At 37.6% G+C, this 13928-nt stretch overlaps 1 pseudogene; it reads left to right on the top strand.

Annotated features, from left to right (window-relative positions):
• The first annotated feature begins 343 nt into the window (after positions 1–343).
• Positions 344–13244, top strand: LOC106427849 (annotated as a pseudogene).
• The last annotated feature ends 684 nt before the right edge of the window (positions 13245–13928 follow it).

Here is a 13928-nt window from a genome sequence, read left to right as displayed (position 1 = left end):
CTTAGCGGAGAAGCTTGGATTCAAGCAAGACACGGTGGAGATATCGTGTGACTCTCAAAGTGCATTGTGTCTAGCCAAGAACAATGTGTATCATGAGAGGACTAAGCACATCAGCAGAAAGATGCCTTCATCAGGGATATTATCGCTCAAGGTGATGTAAGTGTGAAGAAGATCTGTACTTCTAAGAATCCTGCTGATATATTAACCAAGGTTGTTCCGATTAAGAAGTTTGAGGAAGCGGTGGACTTCCTTGGGATGTCCGAACACTGAAGAGCATTCGGCATAGCCTGGCAAAGCACGAGTTTGATTAACATAAGTAGTGGATCAAGTTTGATGTCATCAAGGTGGAGTTTGTTGGGATTCATCAGTGGCTACGTCAGAGAATCCGTCATGGACTGCAAGATTTGGTGATAAAAATTAAACAAGATTGAGTAACTTAAACCAAGACAAGGACGTTATATTAGGAAAATGAAATGTCACTTTTATGGAGATATGGAAGTCGGCAGGATCCTGGAAATATTACTTTCATGGAGTTATGGAAGTTGTAAGTATTTCGGAGTATTTCCTAATAGGTTTATGGAAAGAGACGAATGCCTTAATCCGACTAGGTTAACCTAATAGACTCCTACTATATAAGAAGAGCTCGTGTGTACTCTCTTTCTCCTTTGTCCCAAAAAAGACCTAGTTTGGTTTGTGAGATTTGGTTGTGAGAGAAAGAAATGTTCTATATTCTTTGTACTTGAGATCATAGTGGATTGCCTCTTACTAGTTTCCAGTGGACGTAAACCATTCTAGGTGAACTACTGGGTAAACATTTTTTTGTGTCCATCTTATATCTTTTCCTCATTTTTCTTCCTATCTCTATTATTCTAGAAACTCAACTCTATTACTTACGTTGTCGAGTTCGTCAGAGAGTGCATCAGCGAATTTGTGTGTTTGATTCTGGTTCCTGAGTCAAACAGCTTTGCTGTTGTGGTTTCAACATCGTTGCGGATGATTATAGATACATCAAACAGACCGATTTATAGAAACAAACATGTCTAAAATAGAATCGTTGGCCCAACCATTTAAGGCCAAAATATTTACACTCTGAAATCTGAATCGTTATATACCTAATTGTAACAGGGGGAACAATGATGAATGGTGATCCAGTAATCACCATGCATATTTAAAATTATATCTCTTGGAGAAAAAAAACAAAAGAAAAGGTTTCGGCATCCTTATAAGAATGGTGTTGCGCCTGCATGATAGGTAGAGAGACCCACTGATTTTACTGCCCTGCAAATTGGCACCTCTGTTTCTACGAAGCTAACTTTCATATATCTCAGTCAACGGGGTCAACAGTTATGTGCTTGTATATACAAGTCAAATAGTACCATCTCTCTCTTTGTTAATTCTTCCTCCTTATCTAAAAACCTCTGCGATCTTTATCCTCCACTCATCATCATACTAGTATGGATTCTTATTATTCCTTTACCAATGTTGCTGCTGCTGCAATAAGCTTCTACGCCCTTTTGGGTACAATGTTCTTCAACAGAAAATCCAGATCCCATCAAGAAAACAAAACAATGGCTTCTTCTTCTTCTTTAACTCCGTTGGCTCCTTCGTCCCCTCACAATTGGAAACACCATGTCTTCCCAAGCTTCCACGGGGCTGATGTCCGCGAAAACTTTCTCAGCCACATTGTCAAGGAGTTCAAGAGCAAAGCAATTGACCTGTTCATTGACAATGATATAGAGAGAAGTAAGTCAATCGATCCTGAGCTCCTAGAAGCTATAAGAGGATCTAGGATTGCGATTGTCTTGCTCTCGAGGAACTACGCTTCGTCTATATGGTGCTTGAACGAGCTTGTTGAGATCATCAAGTGCAGAGAAGAGGTGGGGCAAACAGTGATGTCTCTTTTCTATCAAGTGGATCCAACTCATGTAAAGAAGCAGACTGGTGATTTTGGAAAAGTCTTCAGAAAAACTTGTAAAGGAAAAACAAAGGAGGAGATCAGAAGATGGAAACATGCTTTGACAAAAGTGGCTCAAATCGCAGGTTTCCATTCAACAAACGGGTTCGTCCTCGCCCTCTATATATTTGTAGTTTTTAAACAGCAAGCATCCTGAAAGTTCATATTATATAGTATATTTTTTTTTAATGTGTATGTGTTAAAGTATGGATCGAACAAGTGTTGCTTGCTTTCTTTGATCTATAGTTACTATGAATACAAGTATGAGAATATCTGAATATATAATAATTAGTATGTGAAATGTTTTCATGACTATATATTTTAGTAACTCAGATGAACAGAAAAAGGGACTTCTTCCTCAAGAAAACATGGAGAAAGGATGAGATCATGGAAGAAGGAATAAGACAAAATATGAATACTTTCTGTTAAAATTAACGTGTGACCAAATGAGTCACTATATACACTTGAGTTGTTTAGCTAACCGGAACAAACCGGGTGTAATATATACAATAGACTAATCCAAATGTAATTCAATTTCTATAAACCAATATTCCCCCTCAAGATGGAGTGAAGATATTGATGAACTCCATCTTGCTTAAGATATGTCGGAAGGGACTCGGGTATAAGGGTTTAGTCAGAATGTCAGCCAGCTGGTTCTCCGAACGAACATGAAGCGTCTTGATCATGCCTGAGACAACACGTTCACGAACGACATGACAATCACGCTCAACGTGTTTTGTCCATTCATGGAATACAGCATTGTTGGCAATGTGAATAGTTGCGGTGTTGTCACAATAGAGAGGAGCAGGGCCAGGGCAAATAAGAGATCTTCAAGAAGATTACGAAACCATATCATTTCTCGGACGGCTTCAGACATGGCACGATACTCGGATTCCGCAGATGAACATTAGACTGTGTCCTGTTTGTTTGACTTCCAAGTAATGAGCGCAGAGCCAACAAAGATACACATACCTGAAATGCTGCGACGAGAATCGGGACAAGAACTCCAAGAAGCATCAGCGAACGCAAAGAGATGCAGATCAGAACTGGCAGAATAGAAAAGTCCTTGACCAACTGTTCCTTTGAGATAGTGAAGAACTTTGTAGGCTGCGTGAAGATGGGGAGCACGGGGAAGCGCAGTGAACTGACATAACCTATGAACTGCAAACGTGATGTCAGGTCAGGTAAATGTCAAGTAAAGGAGCTTCCCAATCAGCCGACGGTACACTTCAGGGTTTTCTATTAGATCACCACCTTCAGAAGAAAGCTTGACGCTAGGATCCATAGGAATTGAGGCTGGCTTGCAACCAAGTAGACCCGTTTCTGTTAGAAGATCCAAAATATACTTCCTTTGACACAGAGTAATCCCATTAGAGGAGCGAGCTATTTCGAGCCCCAAGAAGTAACGAAGTGTCCCCAAATCTCTGAGTTTGAAAGAAACTTCAAGAGCTTTCTTCAACAATGCAGTGGCATGATCACAACTACTGGCGATGATTATGTCGTCCACGTAGACTAATACAGCCATGTAAACGTTGCCGGAGTGTTTGATAAAGAGAGTATGATCACCAGAGGAAGTTTTGAAACCCAACTGATGCAGAGAAGCAGAAAATTTCAGAAACCACAGGCGAGAGGCTGTTTAAGTCCGTAAAGAGATTTCTTGAGTTTACAAACTGCGTTTGGTGGGAAAGATTCCCCTTGTCTTGGAGAGTAACCAGGTGGGAGAGTCATGTATATCTCCTCCTCTAAGTCTCCATTGAGGAAGGCATTAGAGATGTCGAGTTGAGTGAGAGACCAACCTTTTGCAGCTGCAACAGCAATGAGGAGTTTCACAGTGGCCAGCTTAACCACAGGGGAAAAGGTCTCAACATAATCCAAGCCTTCTTGTTGAGTGTAACCTTTAGCGACGAGGCGTGCTTTGTATCTTTCAAGAGTACCATCTGCATTGAGTTTGATCTTGTAAACCCACTTACACCCCACTACCTTCTTGCCTGCAGGAAGAGAACACACAATCCAAGTATTATTTTCTTCAAGAGCAGTTATCTCAATGCCCATTGCATCACACCACTCTTTAAGTTTGCAAGCTTGTGCGTGAGAAGAGGGTTCATGAATGCTATTGAGTGCATTGATGAAGATCATATACGGATCTGAGAGAGTATCATAAGACAGAACATTGGAGATAGGGTGGTCCTTAGATAACACTGCAGATGAGCAGTGATAATCCTGAAGATGATGCGGTGGTTTAGAGACCCGTTTTGTTGGAACAGACACCTCACGAGGAATCACCGGAGGAGTAGAACAAGAAGCAGGTCCAGAGGATTCTGTAGATACAGAGAGCCGAGGAAAGAAATCCACATAACCAGTAGGTAGAGACGGTTTGAGATAAGGAAACAATTTCTCATGAAACACCACATTTCTTGAAATGAGGACATTGTTGCTTTCGAGATCAAGAAGTTTATAACCCTTGTAGCCTGAGGGGTAACCGAGAAACACACAAGCACAAGCTCTGTCTTGAAATTTGTGGCGTTGTTTAGGAGATGTGCTTGCATAACAGAGGCACCCAAATGTCTTTAGGTGAGAATAATCTGGAACTTTGTTAGTAAGCATATCATATGGAGTCTTGTTGGAAATGACTTGAGAGGGTGTTCGATTAATGAGGAAGACTGAAGTGAGAACACAATCTCCCCATAAGCTCAATGGAACACCTGATTGAAACATCAGTGCCTGGGCAACGTTAAGAATGTGCTGGTGCTTTCTTTCAACAACAGAGTTCTGCTCAGGGGTTTCTGCGCAAGAGTGATATGAGATGATTCCTTTGGCTTTGTATAAAGCATCAAAACGTAGTTCAGGTGCGTTGTCCGAACGAACTGATTTGACTCGCGCAGAATACTGGGTCTCAACCATTTGAATGAAGTCTGGAAATACTGTAAGAACGTCACTCTTCAACCTGAGAAGATAGACCCAAGTGACTCGCGTATGATCATCGACTATGGTGAGAAAGTAACGGTATCCTTCTGAAGTTTGCTCGGAGAAGGGACCCCAGACGTCGATATGAAGTAAGTCAAAAGGGTGAGAACGTAGCTTGGGATTTAAGGTGTATGACAGCTTCTTTTGTTTAGCACGATGACAAATATCACAATGCAAAGATCCTTTATTCTTAACTTTCGAAAATCCAAGTACATCACTGAGAAGTGCAAGTCTTTTAAAAGAAGTATGACCAAACCGTTGATGCCAAACAGCGGCATCAACAACATCATTTGAATGAAAAAGGGAGGCGTCCAAAATGGTAGAACCTTCATCTTCAAGATCCAGAACATACAAGTTTGCGGTCCTTCTACCTCTGCCAATCATCGACCCCTTGGAAGGATCCTGTATTTCAAACAATCCAGAGTCAAAGATCACACGAGCACCAAGATCTGAAGTTAAGCAGCTGATACTCATCAGATTCAAACGGAATTCTGGAATAAATAGAACATTCTCGAAGGTCAGACTTTTAGTAAGCACTATCTTGCCCACTCCACCAACTTTAATTGAGGAACCATTAGGAAGATTCACAAGAGGATGCACAGATGTGTCAAGAAGAGTAAAAGAGCTACGATCATGAGAAACGTGATGAGTAGCACCAGAGTCAATGATCCATGTTTGTTGATCAGTAACGCAGTTAGCAAAGCTCAAAAGACCAACAAAACGAAATGTGGAAGATGAGAATGAAATACCAGACGGGTCATGCTGTTGAACTGCAGATGCAGAAGCTGATTCAGAGGGCTTAGTTTGGAACTGAGAGCTGAAGTAAGCGATGAAGTTCTGTATCTGGTCCTTGTTCAGTTGACCAACGAGATTATCCAAGCCAGAGACAGGAGAAGGTTGAGCAGAGATACTAGCAGCCACTGCGGTGGATTTGGATTTATCATAGCTTGGTTTCCCTTTCTTCCAACCAACAGGGTAACCATGTAGCTTGTAGCAACGGTCAATAACATGACCAGTGTTGCCACAATGAGAACAGATGGCGCTTGACTTCTTGTGAAAGGCATTCAAAAACTCCAGCTTGTGAGGTGTTGATATCACTAGGAGGAGCTGTGCTAGCAGACGAGGTCAGTGCAGAAGACTGTGTGGTGTCGTGACTAACATGGAACGCAGATGGAGCAATCACAGAGTTGAACTGGCGCTGACTGTCATCTTGATCGAGGATGTTGCAAATCTCAGAAAGATCAGGTAAGGGTTTCTTCATAATGATTTGACTACGAATGATAGAGTACTTCTCATTCAAGCCAGACAAGAACTTTATGATGCGTCCCCTCTCGACCTTCGCCCTAGCAGAACGCTGACTGACACAGTTAAAGGTGTTACAACACAAGCACATCTCAGAGGGTTCAGCACCATCAAGGTTGTCCCATAGGGTTTTGAGGGTTGTGTAGTAACTAGAAAGATCCATAGAGCCTTGATGAAGGTCTTGGATCTGCTGTATCAGCTGAAAGGTGCGAGGCAAGTTGGTCTTGTGAAAGCGATTGTGCAAGTCATCCCAAATCTCAGTGGCATCATCAAACGATAAGATACTACCGTAGATCTTCTTAGTAACAGAGTTAAGTAACCATGACTTTACCATACTGTTACAGCGAGACCAGATGCGTAACAGAGGATTAGCCAAAGCAGGACGAGGAAGAGAACCGTCGACAAAAGCAATCTTGTTCTTCGCATCAAGAGCGATCTTCATGGGAGAACACCATTGAGTGTAGTTAGATCCATCAAGCTGTACGGAAACAATCTGCAAGCCTGGATGGTCTGCGTGATGGAGAAACAGCGGAGAGTGAACGTTGTCTGGGTTCATCACGGCGGCGAGAGCAAATGAATCTCCGAGATTCGGAGCTACAACGGCTTTCGGAGCAGAAGCGGAGCTACCAGGGGGAGGATTCGAGCTACCAGCACGTGTAAAACGACTGGAACGATGACTGCGACGTAGATTAACCACCATCGTAACCAAATCAACGATCCGAAACGAAACCCAGAAGACAGAGAACGATCAAACCAAACCGAAAGGGAGAAAACCCAAAACGGAGCTCGATCGAGCCAAAAACGAAAGGAGAAAACAATGTTGAGCTATGCTCAACGCTCTGATACCATTTTAGTAACTCAGATGAACAGAAAAAGGGACTTCTTCCTCAAGAAAACATGGAGAAAGGATGAGATCATGAAAGAAGGAAGAAGACAAAATATGAATATTTTCTGTTAAAATTAACGTGTGACCAAATGAGTCACTATATACACTTGAGTTGTTTAGCTAACCGGAACAAACCGGATGTAATATATACAATAGACTAAACCAAATGTAATTCAATTTCTATAAACCAATAATATAACTTAATTGTTGATCATCTCGTTGTTCAGGAAGAATGAAGCAGAGATGATTGAAGATATTGTCAATGATGTTTCAAACAAGCTGAACCTTTCCGCACCATCCAATGATTTTGACAGCTTAGTTGGGATGGAATCCCAGATGGTAAATATGGGACCATTGTTACAGCTAGATTCAGATGAGGTGAGAATAATAGGGATCTTGGGCCCACCTGGGATTGGTAAGACCACCATTGCTAGATATATACTCAACCGCTACTCCCGAGATTTCCAACTGAGTGTGTTTGTGGAGAATATCAAAATAAAGTATACCTGTTCAAATGACTACAATGTGAAGTTGGATTTACAGAAACACTTCATGTCTCAACTAACCAATGAGTTGGGTATCAAGATTCCAAATTTGGGAATTGCCAAAGACAGGCTGAAAAACAAGAAAGTTCTTGTCATCCGTGATGGTGTGGATCGGTCAGTACAAGTGGAAGCAATGGCGAAAGAAGCTAGTTGGTTTGGTCTTGGGAGTCGGATTATCATCACGACACAAGATCAAAAGGTTTTAAACGCAAGTGGGATCAACCATATCCACAAGGTGAATTTACCATCATATAATGAAGCTCTACAAATGTTTTGCATGTACGCTTTTGGTCAGAAAGACCCCAAGGATGGTTTTAAGGAGCTTGCTTGTGAAGTTATTAGTCTTGTAGATAGTCTTCCCTTGGGGTTAAGGGTTATGGGATCCTATTTTCAGGGAATGTCCGAGAAAGATTGGACAGAGGCACTACCAAACTTAAGGGCTCACCTTGACCGAGATGGAGAAATTGTGAGCATTTTAAAGTTTTGTTATGATGCCTTATGTGATGAAGATAAACGTTTATTTCTTCATATTGCCTGCTTTTTCAATTATGAAAAAGTTGATATGGTGGAAGGCTGTCTAGCAAAATGTTTTTCGGATGTGAGACATGGGCTTCGTGTCTTAGCTGAAAAATCTCTCATATCTATAAATATGAAAAAATCTCTCATATCTATTAATATGGAAAAATCTCTCATATCTATAAATATGGATTGGCGAAGAATAGAGATGGCTACGTTGCTAGTCCAACTGGGAAAAACAATTGTGCAAGAACAAGCAGATAACAAGCCTGGAAAATTTCAATTTTTGACTGATACAACTGATATTGGTGAAGTATTGAGTGATGATAAAGCAATAAGTTGTGACTTTGGTATCTCTCTGAATGCACTCTACAGATTAGAGATTTATTTAATAACTAACCATCTTTATTTATGTTTCATTGGGTTGTTTTACAGGACAGTAGCATCGTCATAGGAATAAATGATGAGACTTATGAGGACATAAAATGTACAAGTGAAAGAGCCTTTGAAAGATTGTATAATCTTCAATTCTTAAGAATCAGCAGCCTTGGCGTTAATCCGCGAAGTATGAACTACATATCCGAAAAACTTAGAGTACTAATTTGGCCAGATTTTCACATGCCATGTTTTCCTTCAAGTTTTAATCCAGAGTTCCTAGTCAAGCTAGAGATGAAGAATAGCAAGCTTAAGAAATTATGGGAAGGAATGCAAGTAAGTAGTATATAATTATTTTTGAAAATAACTGCCTAAGTTAGGGTATCTAACCAATTTTTTCTTATGTATTTAATAATAATTGTCAACAGTGTTAATATTTGAGTATTTTTCATTACAGCCAATCAGAAATCTCAAGTGGATGGATTTGAGTCATTCAAAAATTTTGAAAGAGCTTCCTAATCTCTCAACTGCCACTAATCTGTATGACTTGGATCTCAGATACTGTTCAAGTTTGGTGAAACTTCCTTCCTCTCTTGGGAATGCAATTAATCTCAAAATATTGAATCTCCATGGATGCTCAAGTTTGGTGGAGCTTCTCTTAAACTTTGAAACTGCAGTCACTGATCTTAAAGACATTGATCTCAGTCATTGCTCAAGCCTGGTAAAACTCTCTTTCTCTACTAGGAATGCTATTAATCTTCGGAGATTGAATCTCAGTTATTGCTCAAGCTTGATGGAGCTCCCTTATTCTATTGGGAATGCAACTAGTCTTGAAGAACTGAATCTCAGTCATTGCTCAAGCCTGGTGAAGCTCCCTTCTTCTATTGGGGATGTAGTTAATCTCAAGAATTTGAATCTCCATCATTGCTCAAGTTTGGTGGAGCTACCTTCCTCTATTGGGAATGCAACTAAACTACAAAAATTGGATCTTGGTCGTTGTTCAAGTCTGGTGAAACTGCCTTCCTCTATTGGGAATGCAACTAGTCTTGAAGAACTGAATCTCAGTCATTGCTCAAGTCTGGTGAAGCTCCCTTCTTCTCTTGGGAATCTAGTTAATCTCAAGAAATTGGATCTTAGAAACTGTTCAAGCTTGGTGGAGCTCCCTTCTTCTATTGAGAATGCAGTTAATCTCATGAATTTGAATCTCAGTTATTGCTCAAGTTTGGTGGAGCTCCCTTCTTCTATTGGGAATGCAATTAGTCTCAGAAAACTGAATCTTAGCCATTGTTCAAATTTGGTGGAGCTCCTTTCCTCTATTGGGAATTTAACTAATCTTCAAGAACCGAATCTCAGTTATTGCTCAAGTATGGTGGAGCTACCTTCCTCTATTGGAAACCTGGTCAACATCGACTTGGAATCTATTGGAGAACTCGATCTCTCAAATTGCTCTTCGATGGAAAGTTATCATGAGAGTTCCACAGACATTCAAGAGTTTGATCCATGGACCAAGAGCATATATGGTTTACGTCAACTTGTACTAAACGGAATGAAGAAGCTGGTATCACTCCCGCCGCTTCCCGATTCGCTATGGCTACTAGATGCAGAAAATTGTGACTCACTGGAGAGACTAGATTGCTCCTTTCGAAATCGATGTTTCTGTCATCTGCACTTCATTAACTGCTTCAAACTAAATCAAGAAGCGAGAGATCTCATCAGCCTGACACGGACCGATGATTATGCAGTCTTTCCCGCTGAAGAAGTGCCTACGTGCTTCCCTTACCGATCATCTGGGAGTTCCTTAACTCTGAAGTTGAATCAAATGCCTCTTGGTAAATCAACCAAAATTTACGGCTTGCATCATATGTGGTGATGTGGAAAAAAATGACTCTGTAGATTGGGGATCTGTCTGTTGTAGCATCATGTCCGGAGGGAATGCTCTCACTGCTTGTTATAAAAGAGTACAAGGAGTTTTTCCCGGGCATCTGTACACATTTGAGGTTGAGGTTGAAACAGAGGAGATGACTTCCACCGAGCTTGTTTTTGAGTTCGAGATCCAGTTCGACTATATACTTTCAGAAAGCTCCGAAGCATGGGAGATAAAAAAAATGCGGGATGCTTCCACTCTTGGAGGTCCCTTCATGCTGATGTACATTATTGAGAGCTTCAAAGATCGCCTTAAAAGTTAATACCTAAGTAAGACAAAGCATTCGGAAAATGACAATGCAAGATTCACACGTACAACTTCTTTTTTTTTTTTTTGTTATTCTGTCTCAGATTTGAGTCCCTAACAAAAATATCTTCTTGTGCTTTTAATCGAGGAGGAGCTGCTGTTGGTGAAGCAAACGGTCGTCACAGGTTTGCCTCTATCCCTAGGTATCGTCCATCTCTCTGGGTCCTATTTAAAAAACATGCACTTGAATACGCCTAATCTCCCCCAATCAGGTTAATTTATATTCCAAAGCAAACTGTTTTTTTTTTCGCTTACCGAATGATTTTAATATTTTTTTTTCTTTTCTGAATTCTAGTGGGTGCACATAAAACAAATAAATTTTCAAAATTAGAGTCGGACCTCGCTTCGCGCTTAGAGTGGATTCATTAAGTATTCAACATGATTTTTTTTTTAAATTTCAAAAAATGCAATTATATATTTTGTATAGGACATTATGTGAAATTGCTTTATACAAAATTTCTGTCAGTTGAACATCAAAATTGTTGCAAAAAGTAATTTGTCTTCTACTTTTTATAAAATATATATCATTTACTTTCTCGTTATAAATCACTACAAAATCACAAAAGAATAATTGTTAAATAAAATGATACATATTTTGATCAGATAAAAGAACTGACCTAAAATATTTATTTAAAAACACAGAATACTACACTATATCATTTTTACTATTTACTATTTACTTAATGTTTAAAATAATTTTGGTGCAAAATTTATTTTAAAAATTACTTATAAATGGATCCATAATTGTTTATGTTCCATGATATATAATTTATTATAAGATTAGCATTATTTAATTATATTATTTTGGAAAACAAAATTAGTTACACTATGTTATTGTCATTATTTCTAGATAATTATGTAGTTCTGAAAATAAAACCTCAAAGAATCTCTTTGGATTAAAAATAACCGGTACCAAAATTGATATTAAGATAATTATTAAATTTGAACTGCAAATTTTAACATTTTCATAGCATCTCCTTTGATCTTATTTTGTTTGACATATATTTGTAAGCTTAGATATTCACAAATGCATTAAGGCATCCATCCACCAAAAGAAAATATTAGAGTAGATAAGTCCAAAGCATCCTTCTTCGCTGCTTTTTCTCCTTCGCAAAACTTTGGGTTTAAGTGGTTATTTTTGTTTTATTGTAATGTTTATTTCATAATTTAAATCTTATTTTAGGTGAAAACAAAAAAAAATTATTAACAGCAAATTACATCCCATGTGAGACTTTTAAAGTTATATAAGTGAGATAGAAATTTATTTTGTTTGTTTATAAGTAATAATTAGAAGATTTGTGTTACAAATAGTTTCAAACGCTTCATAAAGAGAAGAGAATACTCAATTTACTGTGTTTTCTCTCTCTCCATCTCTGGTTACTTTGTTTGAGCTTATTTGAGTCATTTATTATGCTTCCAAGACTCCAAATCCATACCAGTGTAAATTTTAAAAATCTTAGGAAACCAGTTAAAATTCAAATGGAGCCTTCAAAGGTATTCATGCTTCTTTGTTGCATTTCTTAATATTTCTTTTTTATATCATTGGATTGTTGTTCTTGGGTGTCCTCAAAGGTATAATAGTTACTTCTTCTCTTACAGATTGTTTTTTTGTATTTGAATTAGATCAGTTAGTCAAATCTGCTGAGCAATTTTTAATATTCTTATCAATGTAGTGAGCCATTTATCTTGTAGTTTTAGAGACTGAGTTGTTTTTATGAATCTGTATTTGATTCTTTCAGATCAAAATCATATGAAATATTTTATTAAAAAAATGTTTTAATTTTAATAAATATTTAAATATGCATTATTTATTTTCATTAAAAATTGAAAGTAATATATTAACATTCACTATTTCTTTTAGTTGTGTGTATTAAAAATCATTAAAAAGAGTTTTATGTTTGACCAAAAAAATTATGAAGAGTTTTATGTAAATTTAACTGGTTTACAATTTCTTATTGGAAGAGGTAAAGGAAGAGTAAGAGGGGAGACATCACATTTGCATGTGAAAATGGTGTTACTTTGAATTGAAACCCAAAAGCCATATTTTTGTTATTTTATCCTTTTTTAGGGTTTTAAAGTTTTACTAAAAGTTCATAAAATGCGACAAATTGAGTTTTTGTTTTTGTCACGAAGATTTACAGACAATCTTCTGTCTTACAAAGAAGTAAGCACATTTACAGAAAATACATTTATTAATTTGTTTTCTTTGATAAATACAGAATTTAAGAGGAACTATTGGTTCGCAAAAGAAGTAAATGTCTATCAATCGAAAGAATCAAGCTAGTAATGAGAAAACTAAGTAGTAACTGTAAAATATCATGCACTGTATTTGTCATCATAAGTTAACTATAAGATTATTACTCTTTCCGTTCGGATTTATTTGACGTTTTAAATTATTTTTTTGTCAATATATTTGAAGTTCTCATAATTCCATGTAAAAAATAAAAAATGATAAAATATGACTTTTCCTAACTTTGTAATTAATGATCTTTACTGAAATGATATAAAACTAATTTAGCATTCAACACGAACGAAAAGGTTAAAATAAACATTACATCAACATCTTTAATCTATGTGCAGAGTTGTAGAACATCATGTAATTCTGAACAGAAGAAGTATTATTTTTATAAAAAATGTAAGAATTATTACTCGAACTAATCCAGAAAACTTACAGTTGTTTTTTTTATTTCTTAGAATGGGATTTTGATTTAAGTGTATTTAATTAACTGTATTCAATTAAGGTAACAAAAACATTATAGAACTCTCATATTTTCTAAAAAGGGGGAAAGTAAAAGTTATTTTTGTTTGGTTCTTACGAAAGTGCAAATCAATAACTGAGACGTGGTGAATAATCAGCTAAATTAGCTGGTAATATTGCTAATTATACATAATACAAAAAAAATAAAACAAAAGTAAAAACGGAAACAGAGGATATTCATAGCCCCTAGTATTCTAAATTTTTTTAAAGACACTAAACTCAGTTTAACACAAAAGAGTTCATAACAAAAAAAAAAGAGACACTGATTACAAATCCAACGACACATAACCACGATCAAAAGCCATGTGCCTTAATCATAAGGTCAGTCTCGTGTTTCCGTAAATGACATGTCAAAGCATTGAGAAAGGTTTAAGTAAGAAAACAGTGGAATGAGAGAA

This window comes from Brassica napus, chromosome C8, assembly GCF_020379485.1.
Source record: "Brassica napus cultivar Da-Ae chromosome C8, Da-Ae, whole genome shotgun sequence".
NCBI lineage: Eukaryota > Viridiplantae > Streptophyta > Magnoliopsida > Brassicales > Brassicaceae > Brassica > Brassica napus.
This window is presented reverse-complemented; position numbering and strand designations above follow the sequence as displayed.